This window comes from Calonectris borealis, chromosome 4 (assembly GCF_964195595.1).
Source record: "Calonectris borealis chromosome 4, bCalBor7.hap1.2, whole genome shotgun sequence".
Lineage (NCBI taxonomy): Eukaryota > Metazoa > Chordata > Aves > Procellariiformes > Procellariidae > Calonectris > Calonectris borealis.
The window spans coordinates 66648136-66660338 of record NC_134315.1 but is presented as its reverse complement, the minus strand read 5'-3'; positions in this window follow the sequence as shown (position 1 = coordinate 66660338).

The following is a 12203-nucleotide window of genomic DNA, read 5'->3' as shown; positions in this document are numbered from 1 at the left end:
ATGACAAGTCTTTGAAGCTCTGGTCCACCTTAAACACATGAAGTTTAAGAGGCCTGTAAATATATGAAGTTTAAGAAACCTGTAAACACGTTTAATCTTAAACAGGTTTAAGGCCTCATTCTGCTTTCAGTGAAAGCAAAGCGAAAACTCTTACCGAACACTTGGAATTCAGGTTCGTTTCACAATACTGACAAAACCAGGTAACGGTTACAAATGCACTAGTCTGCCCTAAGCGCTGCCTCTGTCCCAAGGCAGAAACCCAAAAGATGCATATGCAGTGAAGAAAGCTGTCCTTGGTAAACTGAATGTAGGCAGGAAGTGCCTTCAGGTTTCTGGTGTATGAAAGCTAGAAAGCACATGTGGAAAATATCCCAGCTCCTGTCTTCCTTGCTTTGAAATGACCTGCGACCTCTGACACAGAACGAATAGCAAGGTGGCAGCACAAATCACAGAAATCCCAGGAGGTACACACATAAGTTAATTCCCTACTAGAAAACATTCAGACACAAAGTGATGCTAATTGTCTTGCAGTATGGTGCACCCATTCAGTTTTTTAACAAAAAGGTATTTTACGATGAACCATCTCAACTTTACAGAGGAAGATTCTGCAGGAAAAAGATAATGCAATGCATCTCTGCCCCTTAAAACAGGTCAGTAACAAAGAGGAAAAAAAACCAACTCTCTGGATATGGCGAAGCCTGTGACCTTAAGCTCTCAAAACAGGACCATCCAGAGTAATATAGAGCATTAGTTAGAGAAAAGTCACTGCCAAAAAGAAAATAACTTAGATGATGTAATGGGAGTGTCCATTCAAAGGAACGTGGTGGTCAGCACAGACTTTGATTTACCACCATAAGATCACACAGCTGTCTCGTCCTACTCCCTTTCGCCCCCAAAACCTCCTTTCTTTCAGACTCCAACCTCCAAGGCCTCCCACATATCATTGTATCCCAGTCAAAACACAGTTCCTAACGTGGAAGTTGCTGCACAGGCCACCAAACAGCCAGAGGGTCTGGGACCCTTCATGCCAAGGCAAGGCAGGCATTGGGGTGGTGAGGTGGTGGGGTGTGTGTATGTGTAGTCCATAAGCACCACCTGTAGTAAAAGATGATTTAACCAAAAAGTGAGGCAGCAAGCAAGGAAACAAGAGCATTTTCAGTGCTGGGGAGCATAGACAGCTCACAGATCTGCAGGGGCAGTAGGGCTTGGAGAAGAGGTTGTACACACTACCCAGAGACGGCTACTCACCCCAGCATATACAGGAGAGCTTACACAGACAACTAAGTGCCCTGGATCCTATGCAGCTATTACCTAGCTGTGATTTGGCCACAGTTTTGGAAACTTTTCAGATGTAGGATGGCATTCAAAGTCCACTCAGACATCAGTTTAAAGAACCTTGCCTCCAGTCTTTTCCCTCTCTCTGTGGGAGCTCCTTTCATACAGTAGGACTAAAGAAAGTTTGCTCACATCTGGGAAATGTAAATGAGTAGAAATTATATTCCCCAAACTGCTAAAGAAATCTGGTCCAACTTTTCTAAATAAGAGATCTCCCATGCAAAAAAAGACGACCTTTCTTCTTCCAAAATGAAAAAATACAACAAAACCTCAGAATCTACGTTCTTTCTATCTTTTCATAATTTTTTTGAAGGAAACTGATGAGCGGGAAGAAGATTTTTCTGTGTGTCAAAGTGTTTCTCCTCCTGCTTTTCTTTGGAAATGAAAGGGGAAGAAAGGAGAAACCTTAACACAGTTGAGTTCTAACACAGTATTTTTGCTAAGATCCTTCCAAATTCAATCCTTTCTTTCCCTGCAAAGCACATAAGAAAAGGAACTTTGCAGTTTTTCCACTGCAGTTTCCATTAAGATTTCCACCAGCTTTCATACGAAGATCTCCACCAGCATTCCCGGAGCAAATTGCATCCCTCTGAACATATCCAAGCTAAGGGTCTAGAGGCACCTTCTCCATCTGAACAACAACACTGCCCATATGTGCTCGAGACACAATTGTTGCAGCAGTGCTGCTTCTCTTCCAGTAGAGCGGGCAGCGAACGGGTAGGAGTTAGCCTAAAGCTGCTGGATGGTTCCCCTCAGAGCTAGACTTGGCCCTTTACTCAGAGCCAGTGGCCAAGACAACCTCACCTCCTATCATTTTTTCAGTAATTTTCTCTTCTGGTTTTCCCACCCCTACAACTCACATACCGCAAAGGATTTGAGGCGACACAGGGGTTGTGTCCTACTTATTATTGGCAGTTGTGTCCACTTCAGCGCACTCATTGAGTCAGGAGGCTTCATCCGGTGAAGCTGGTGGGAGACTCTTCTATTTAAGAACTAATTTGTTACAAAGAACAATCTCTTGAGTTTGGTTGTTGTTTGTCCGGGGAGTTCCTTTGTCATTTACTTGCTTGGTGCAAGGTATTTACTGAGCTCCACATTCCTGGCAGCAGCACAGACATCACTTGGACTCAATTCATTGGCGTTTAACATTATATTCGTAATAACATCCACCACTTAAAGAGCACTAACAAACGTTGCCACCATATTATGCTGCAAGCACAAGATAAGAAGAGGAGAAAATATACTAAACATCATCTTTGTTACATATCTGCCAATGTTAACTTTGCTCTGTGTGGCCATTATAACCTTGCTTTCAACTCTACTGAAAGAGCTCATAAAATCTGCCTCTGCCGTACAGCACTGTCTGCTCACACATGCTAACGTTTAATTAAATGGATACTTCATAAGAAAAGCACAAGGAAGGACAAGTACCCTTCCAGTTTTAGCAAGACCATAACTCATTCACTTGCACACAAACATATCCACTGTTTCAAGTTTATGAGCGTATAACAGCATGCAATCAACACACCCCAGCTCCTGAGCTACGCAGGTGTATTTGTTCAACACCCATACTCAACACAAGAAAGCATTTCATTTGGGCAAGAGCTTGACTTAAGAAAAAAAAAAATCATAAAAATCTTAACAGCATGTTACCATTCAAATTTTCTTAAGTAAGCAAGTATTTTTTCTTTTGTTTTCCAACTTTTGGTTAAAAAGGTGTTTTCCTGGAATTGTTTAAAAGAAAATTGCCAGGGAAGGGAGCTGATCAATTAACACCAGGAAAGAAGAATGGCATGCATATGGATAAGTAGGGAGGAAGCGCGGGGAGAAAAAGAAGTGGTAATGAAGGGATAGGGGAGGAAAGTAGTTGAGCATTTCCTGTGAACCGTCTTCGTATGTTGGCACTTTATCCCAGCTTTTAAAAGGAGAGACACAGTCTAGAGAGAAAATTCAGCAGTGTCTGCTTGAAAGGTAAGAGCAAACTTAGACCCTGACAATTACTAAATAAGAACATAATTAATTATTTCTTCAACTGAATAGTCCTGAATTCTACCACAAATCAATCAGCTCTTCTTGCCTAAGAAGCTCTGACTCTATTTTAGCTCAATGAAAACAAAATCAATGAAGGCCAATTATAGCCCATCTCGTTAGAGTATGCAAATAGTGCACCATATAGACGAGCTGCTATTGCTTAGGGCACTGCCGCGGCAGACACTTGTCAGGCAAATGAAAACGTGAGCTGGTGCTGGCCCCTAGCTGCGTGTGCTGTAAAACACCAGCTCCTTTCCAATTTATTTGAAGGGAATGCAAAAGTAGCAGGGACGAAATGTGCCCAATAGCAGTTCTTCATCAGCTTCCGACTCAGTAATTTCAGGTGCAGAAAGCCCACCAATGTGTCTCAGAAAGCAGACTCAAGGTTAGTTACAAGAAATGGTGCATGCAAAGCTACAGAGAACTGAGCAAGCCTACCTTCCTTTCATCATCTTCCATCAAGAAGAAAAGGCACTTTAAGAAGCACATAATTATATTGCAAGGAAAGGATTTCATTCAACTGCCACCTACATCAATTAAACGTCTTGTCCTCTCAAATGACAACTGAGAGCTCTGAGTTTCTAGAACAGATTTCTGGTACCAACACAGACAGTAGTATACATCCACCCTGACGCCACTCTGATCTGAGCCTGCTTTTCCCCCCACCAAACCAAAAACAAAATTGTAGCATTTCGGTAAGCTTTGTCCTCTTCCCTGTAAAAATTCAAAATGCGAAGGAAAAGTTTGCCAAAATTTTCACGCATGCAATGTATGCTCCATAGCTGTCTGGAGACACAAGGCTACTGCATGATGAACCGTTTTGAGTTGAACCTTTTTTTCCTGCCAATGCTCTACAGCTCTGCATACGCCAGCCACATGGGAGTATTGACATAGTGGGTGGTGACTGTATGTACATCCTTGCAGCATACGTGCAGAGGGCATGTGCCCGCCAGACCATGAGATCCAATTTCATACACCTGCAAAAATCTGGCCTTCCTGGGTCCTGTTCATCCTGACCGATCCTCCCATAGTTTGCTCACAACAGACAGGATTATTCCTTTCAAGAAATCACCTGCAGGGACTGAGTTTCCCAGTTCTCTGCCTACAGCCCAAGTACATTTTTAGCCAAAAGCCTCCTGCACAGTGGCTTTCTGCCCATGTAGTGGGACTCTACCCTTGGCTTTATAGACAACTTTGATAGACAGCTTCATCTTTCCATTGGCTACCTAAAAATTATGATGTAATACTTACTTCACTGCCACACTTGTCAGTGTTGCCAGGACTTGCTGTAAACTGCATAACAGCAGCTACAGAAGGACTTAAAATGAAGCATGTGACTTTTGCAAGGGTGCCTCCAATTTTGTTTGTGGTGGTGAAACTCTGATGTCACAGCACAGCCCAGGCTTTTGGGTTGTTTGGGTTTGGGGGTTTTGGGTTTGTGTTTGGGATTTTTTTCTCTTATTGTTATTTTTATGTTAGTCATATAGCTAGGGGTTTTTTTGAAGCACCTTGAAAAGGAACATAATAATGCTGTATTTGAAGCATGAAAGACAAACCATTGCTGCTTTTAACACTAAATCTTGACACACATAGCTAAGAGATCTGAGAAGCCAAACCTGGGGGTTCAACTGCTCCAAATACAGTTGACCCTCATTCCCTTTGCATATTTGCAGGTAATTCTGATTTCTAAGCTAAATCTGGACATTAGTATTTTTGCCATTAAAAAAAATTCTTCCTATTTAAATATTGTACATCTCTAACTTCAAGAACTGAAAGTGTTAGAACTGAAACCTTTAGAGCAAAAAAGTGGAGAAAAAAAAATTGTTCATTACTTCATAAGCATCTATATGCAATAAAACCCATCCTTTTCAGACAGTTTTGAAAACAATGAGCAAACCCTTGTGCAAAATAACATGACGCTGAATAGCATAATAGCCTCCTTGAAACAGTATCCTTAAGAGTTGATTTTACCTTTCTGCTAAGAGAATAGTGCAGAATAACCACTCTCATTTCAGGACGCACACACAAATGCACACAATTAGAAGGCTGTCTGAGACGCTGCAGTAAGGGAATTCTGTAAGCTGTAACAAGGTCTGCTGGAATTGTCATCACATGCCCATGAAAAAATTTCAGGGCTATCAAGGGCATTCTCGAGACAGCACTTCTCCTGTCGCATCCTGGGATGTATTTCTTCTGCATTCTCTCTGGGTCACAACCAATTCAAATAGCAATTTTCTTAATGGCTGAGAGTTTTACTCCCTACAGAGTCCATCTTCTTAAAGAACCACAGTGACATATACAAGCAACCTTATTCTTTATCTATTTACTGATCTATATCTCTCTCTCTTTTTTTAAGCCTACAGGAAAAGATGCTCCACAAACAGCCAGAACATAATAGCAGACAAGATGACGAAGGCTGCCTTGCTGATGGAAAATCCCAAGGACAGCAACAAGCCTGCAACAAGCCTGGAGAATTGGCAGGAAGGCAGCTCTACATAGAGGGGACGAAAATGCAACACCATGCAAGCTTCAACAGTGGGCCCACTTACACAGATTCCATCTTTGCCCAATTTCATTTCCTTGGTGATGTAGTAAGGCAAATAAAGCTATCTCAAGCAAAGATTAATCCAGTTTAAGGTTCCAAATTGTTAAGCCACTTCAACTCTGCAAAGCTGGACAGAACAGGCTTAAGTAAATAATTTTATCTTTTGGACAATAAGCCTGTACTTGGCTGGCTTCTTAAACTGGATTTCTATAATGTGTGTTTACTACGATTCGGCCAGATCAAACTCAAACTCTATGCAAGAAGCTGGTGTGTATTTCCGCCAGGAGGAGCCAAATGGTCTTATTTGCTTCTATAAAGGAAAGCCCAAAGTGAGATAGCAGTACCCCCAAGGCAGCACAGTTACCAGTTCCTGGTGCTGCCATCAGCAATGACGGTAAAACTCCCATACCCCATGCAGAGCCCGTCAGAGAAGCAATATTGATTTGAATAACATACAGATTTGAATAACCTTAGAGTATGAAAATCCCCATTTCCCTATGTATCTGATCCTCTACAATACTACGTGCACCTTTGTCATCTTTAAATTACTGGTGCACACAATGGTGAGGTTGGGGTTTTGGGTTTTTTTGGGGTTGGTTTTTTTTTTTGGTACTCTAAAGCCTCAGGAGTGCAATTCCTAATTTTCCAGTGCAAATTAGGAATCTGAATGTCATTGGCATAAACCTTGAGGCCACATGGGAAGCATGTGGATCTGTTTTTACCAAATTACATGCAATTGTTTTATTCTTTTTCAAGAAAATTTACAATTAATTGCGTCGTCAAAACTTGTCTATCTAAAGAGCTGGAAGCGTTGCTAATGAACCTCAATGGTCCCAATGACTTGGGGATTTTCTTTATCTAGGAGTGCTATCAAAACATGAGGTAACGCAGATTTCCAGGAGCTTTTTGCCAAGCAGTTAGGCAAGATGTGAAAATGGAGCCTGGCCATTTTACACCATGCACATGACGGTAGTTATGTGAAAGGCATATTCATTTTTCATGAAACATGGAGAATTCAAAGCGGTAAAAATTACCTACACAGTTCATGGTCTGAGATTTTGCCTATGGATTCTGGCAGTATTTTGGGTTCATAAGCACTCTAGGCTGTGTGAAATAGATAGACATCAATAAGTGGAACTTGAAACATAAATATCTCTCTATATATATATATATAAAAAAAGATGCAGTATCTGAAAAGAACCTAAAATGAAGAGTATATGCAGGTTAAAAGGATGTGAAATTCATTTGACAGAAGTGTAGTTATGCCAGAGGCTGATTATTGTATAAAAATGATAACAGTAATTTAAAGAAAGTAACAGCACGCCTTAATCTTGGCAACTGGAGACGGCACCTGCAGTGGTGATTAAATAAGACAGGATGGTTAGTACTTGCTAGCGAGCACACACGTGCATCTAACCTTAATCCTTTCTCCACATTATATAGTAACATGACAGTGATGCCACTCTGGGTAAAAGTTAACTCTCAGTCCTAAACCTTAGTGCAAACCTTAGCCCTTTCGCCAAACCATTCTAGCCCTCTCAGTGTGCTTTGAAAACCTCTGCAAATACAGCAGTAAACACCCTGTTCAAATAACTTAAGAACCAGAAATCAACATGTCTATGGAAACTGGAAGTCCTAGCCCTGAGATAGCACTGATTATCAACTCCCCATGAGTTTTCTTAAAGAGATAAATGACTGCGTGTGATTTCAAGGGAGGAGCAGGATGCAAGACAAACACTGTGGCCACCCTCAAGGTTTATTTTGAGCTCCTTTGAAACACAGTAAATCCCGTACTGACTGAAGTGGGAGCACAGGTGAATCCCAACCAAAACATATTCAAAACTGTGAGGACAACATCTCAAGCTCAAACACAAGCAAAGGTTTTGCCCCTTTGGTGCATGAAGAGGTGGTCATTAGACTGCCCAGCACAGCTCCAAAAGATACTGAGATGAGTACAAACTACGTCTGGCTTGAGCACTACATTTTCCGAGCAGCAAGTTATTTCAAAAGCCGTAAGTGCACTCCCTCCCCAGTCATGTCTTCTTTTTAATTCATGTGTTATCTATAGTTTCACAGAACTAGTGCGAGCCTGTGCTACTTCTGAACTTATTAAGATTGAAGACTCATATTTCTCAAGGTGTCAGGAACAATTTCCAAAGATCTTTTGGCACCTGAAGATTAAGATACAAGGTTTTTAGGCATCCTAAGAGACCATCTAATACCCACCAGGCATTTAAAAATCCTAGAACCCTCCCTCATTCCCCAACCCCTCCCCAAAACCCCAGGCAAAATGTTTAACTTTTACCCTAAGCCAGCCCAGCTAAATAAACAGGTGGGTTTCGGACTTCAGTTAATCACTGGTTTCTTCATGTGGCTAACTTGGGAATTGACTACCTCCTAAACAAGATTCTTCCTCTCCCTCCCCAACAGGTATTGTCATTATTATTATTGAGCAAGACAAAGAAGAAATTTCTGCTGCTTGCAAGAGACCATGCTTCTGAATTCCCATCCCTTCCCCTAAGCACGAACCCGGCATTAGGAGTCGAGTGCATGAGTGGAAGTTTGATTGCAATTGTTGGAAAGGATTAATCCCTGCCCAGGCAGCCGACTTCCACAGTTGAATAATTAAGTGGAACCATCGCACGAGATGAAGCATGAGGAAGAAAATTAGAGTATGCCGTGCAAGGGTTGTTTTGTGCTAGAGCTGTCCCCACATGGGTTTGCACTTCATCACGCTCACTTCACGCAATGCTGTCAAGCATCTGGACTAATCCATTATCCTAGGATGAAGTAAGGAGAACACAAGGCCAATCTCATCATTCTTCTGTGTAACTAATTGCAGGAGACAGTGACTTGCTATTGTATGGGAATGGAAAGTCTTGGAATGTCTAACCTAAGACCGACACAGGGCCCCAAACTGTAGGTGGCAGTGCTCTGGTAAGAATCCCCTTTCCTTGAAAACTCCAAGAGCATCAAGGAAGACTTGTAAAAGGCACGAGTCCTTGGCACCACTGCCATCCTAGCTCAGAGCCAGTTCATCCCAAAAGCCCTCTTCACTACCCAAAGCAAGAACATTTCCACCGCTTTGTAGAAAGATGAGGTTATAAGTCCCCCCAGCCAATTCATTACACGAGGATGTAACTTGGGGAAAAAAACCAAACCACAAAACCCAATAAACCTTCATGCAGTCGTCAGCTGAAAGATGGGACTGCTTTGCGAGGAAGTCTCTTTCCTGCAATATATTCAGTATGTGGCTGGATTAAGGCGATGGCCTCAAGGTTCCAAAGAAAATTTCCCTTAGATTTCTGTGCAACTTGCTTTCACATGAGACAACTCTGGAATTATCAGGACTTAAAAGCCTAAGTACTAAGACAGGAGATGCATTCAAGGTACAGCTAAAAACCTCACTCCTGAGATCCATTCTTGTTTTAAACTGACATGACTCCAGTAAAATGAACCAAGTTACACTGGTGGAATAGTGTCAAGACATCACATGGCAGAGCAATTCACAGAAATTAAGGGTTATTAATCTCTCACGCTCTCTCTAAAATTAAAATCCCTACAAAGTTAGGTCTCCGAGACATGCTGTGCATACAGGATGACATCTGGAGTGTGAGAAAAAATTGGATACAGTCCAGCTCGTGAGTTGTACGTACCATGGGATAAGGACACGGCAGAGTCACTGCCACTGATGGGAGTGCTGGAAACGTCCTGGAATTTCGTGGGGCCAAGTCCAGGCCAGGTAGCCCTTCCCACCACAGAGATGCAGAAATGGCAACTTGGCTACCTCTAGCTAGAGTTTCCACCCTTGTGCCATGCCTGGCCTCCAGAGGAGAGGTAGGAAGCTGGCAGACAGATTTCTCTGTGACTCCTCACCATGTTGCGGGGCAGCTCCACTGAAACTCGGATACAGGCATCTTCATACCCCCCTGCCCCAAACGTGGTCCCATCACCAGTCTGCAATTTGGATAACTGAGCCAAGCACTTTCCCAGCCCATGCTATTTAACAGAAGTATCAGTCTTATCCATAGAACTATCATATCTTGTGTCTGTCTTATATTTAAAAACAATATCATCTTTCTTATTAGCCAAAGGGTAAGAAGAGGTCACACAAACCATTATAGAGCCTAAAAGCCAGATATTAATTTTGAAAGACTGTAATAGCTTTGTGATCTGTGCAAAAAAAAACCAAAAAACCAACCAACCAAACAAAAAAAAACAAAAAAAACCAAAACCCCACCATCATTCTAGATGATGTCTTACATGCACCGGCTTCTCTGCAAAATGAATTTACCTTTTCATTATTATTTACTGACTGTGCTTGTATTTCATTTGTATGGATTTTATTCAGCAAGTCAGGGGAAAAAACAGCCTTAGAAAATCTAATAAAAAGATGGAGACAGTGACCAACCATTGGAGTCTGTATTTTGACTCTTAAGGTCACATTTCTGTCTTTTTTATGATGTTCATTTCAGGGAAACAAAAAAAACCATTCTGGATGGGAACAAATCAGAGCTGGTAATGGCATGGACATACTCTTCAGGAGCAGCAGTGCCAAAAAGCACAGCTGTGACAAAACCAAGAGTTCACCCTCACTGTTAGGATTGAACAGCTAGTTTCTCATCCAAATCAATATTAAAAATCCCCAAGACTTCTTAGCAGCTTCCTACTCCAATTGCATACGCTCACGCATGGCTGAATTGAGATCTGTGTTTTGCAGCACATACTGCCCTACATCCATGCTCCAAGGGGTCCATACTGGGAACAGTACTGATTAATATCCTCATCAGTGACATAGTGGGATCAAGCACACCCTCAGCAAATTTGCAGATGACACCCAGCTGAGTGGTGCAGTCGACACGCCTGAGGGGCAGGATGCCATCCAGAGGGACCTGGACAAGCTCAAGAAGTGGGCCCATGTGAACCTCATGAGGTTCAACAAGGCCAAGTGCAAGGGTCAGGGCAACCCCAGGTACCAATACAGGCTGGGGGATGAAGGGATTGAGAGCAGCCCTGCCAAGAAGGACTTGGGGGTGCTGGTGGATGAAAAGCTGGACATGAGCCAGCAATGTGCACTCGCAGCCCACAAGGCCAACCGTGTCCTGGGCTGCATCAAAAGAAGCATGGCCAGCAGGTCAAGGCAGGTGATTCTGCCCCTCTACTCTGCTCTGGTGAGACCCCACCTGGAGTCCTGTATCCAGCTCTGGAACCCTCAGCACAAGAAAGACATGGACCTGTTGGAGCAGGTCCAGAGGAGGACTACGAAAATGATCAGGGGGATGGAATGCCTCTCCTATGAAGAAAGGCTGAGAGAGTTGGGGTTGTTCAGCCTGGAGAAGAGAAGGCTTTGGGGAGACCTTATTGCAGACTTTCAGTCCTTAACAGGGGCTTATAAGAAAGATGGGGACAAATTTTTTAGCAGGGCCTGTTGCGACAGGACAAGGGGTAATGGTTTTACACTAAAAGAGGGTAGATCTAGAGTAGATAATACAAGGAAAAAATTTTTTACAATGAGGGTGGCAAAACACTGGTACAGGTTGCCCAGAGAGGTGGTAGATGCCCCATCCCTGGAAACCTTCAGAGTCAGGTTGGACAGGGCTCTGAGCAATCTGACCTAGTTGGAGATGTCCCTGCTCATTGCAGGGGGATTTGGACTAGATGACCTTTAAAGGTCCCTTCCAACCCAAACCATTCTATGAAAACACCGTATTATACTACAACTTCAGTGAGAGCTTGCAGTCTAAGTTGAGGCACAATTGCATAATAAAAACAAGATCAGGCTTCCTTAGTGCTAGTACTGGTAATTTTTTTGTTTATCCAACAGCTACTTATTCATGTTTTTAATGGATGTTGGACATTAGCTAGGACCCTCCTTCTAGGGCATTAGTACTAGTACCTTGGACAAGGTTTCATAGCTGAAGTCTGCTTTCATCTTAGTTATGTGTCTTTAGGGTGTTCTTTGGCTCTTTCCTTAAAGACCTCAATACTGCTTAAAATCCTTTCCATTCCTCAAGCAAGAATTTGCAGATCAAATAATATCTGGTCTGTCCAGTTCTTGAGAAGTACTAGTCAAAACAAAGAAGAGCAGGAATACATCACATTTGCCAGCCTGGCGCTTAAAGTCTTCTACAAGTTATATAGGACAAATATTGGAGGGAAGTGGGAGGCAACACAGACACACCTAAATCTTAACCAGAAACCTGTCAATCTGTTCAGTAGTGGAGAGAACAAGGACATGGACATTAAGTACCTTAAATGTCAGGGTAAAACATAATTTAGATTTTGGCCTAGG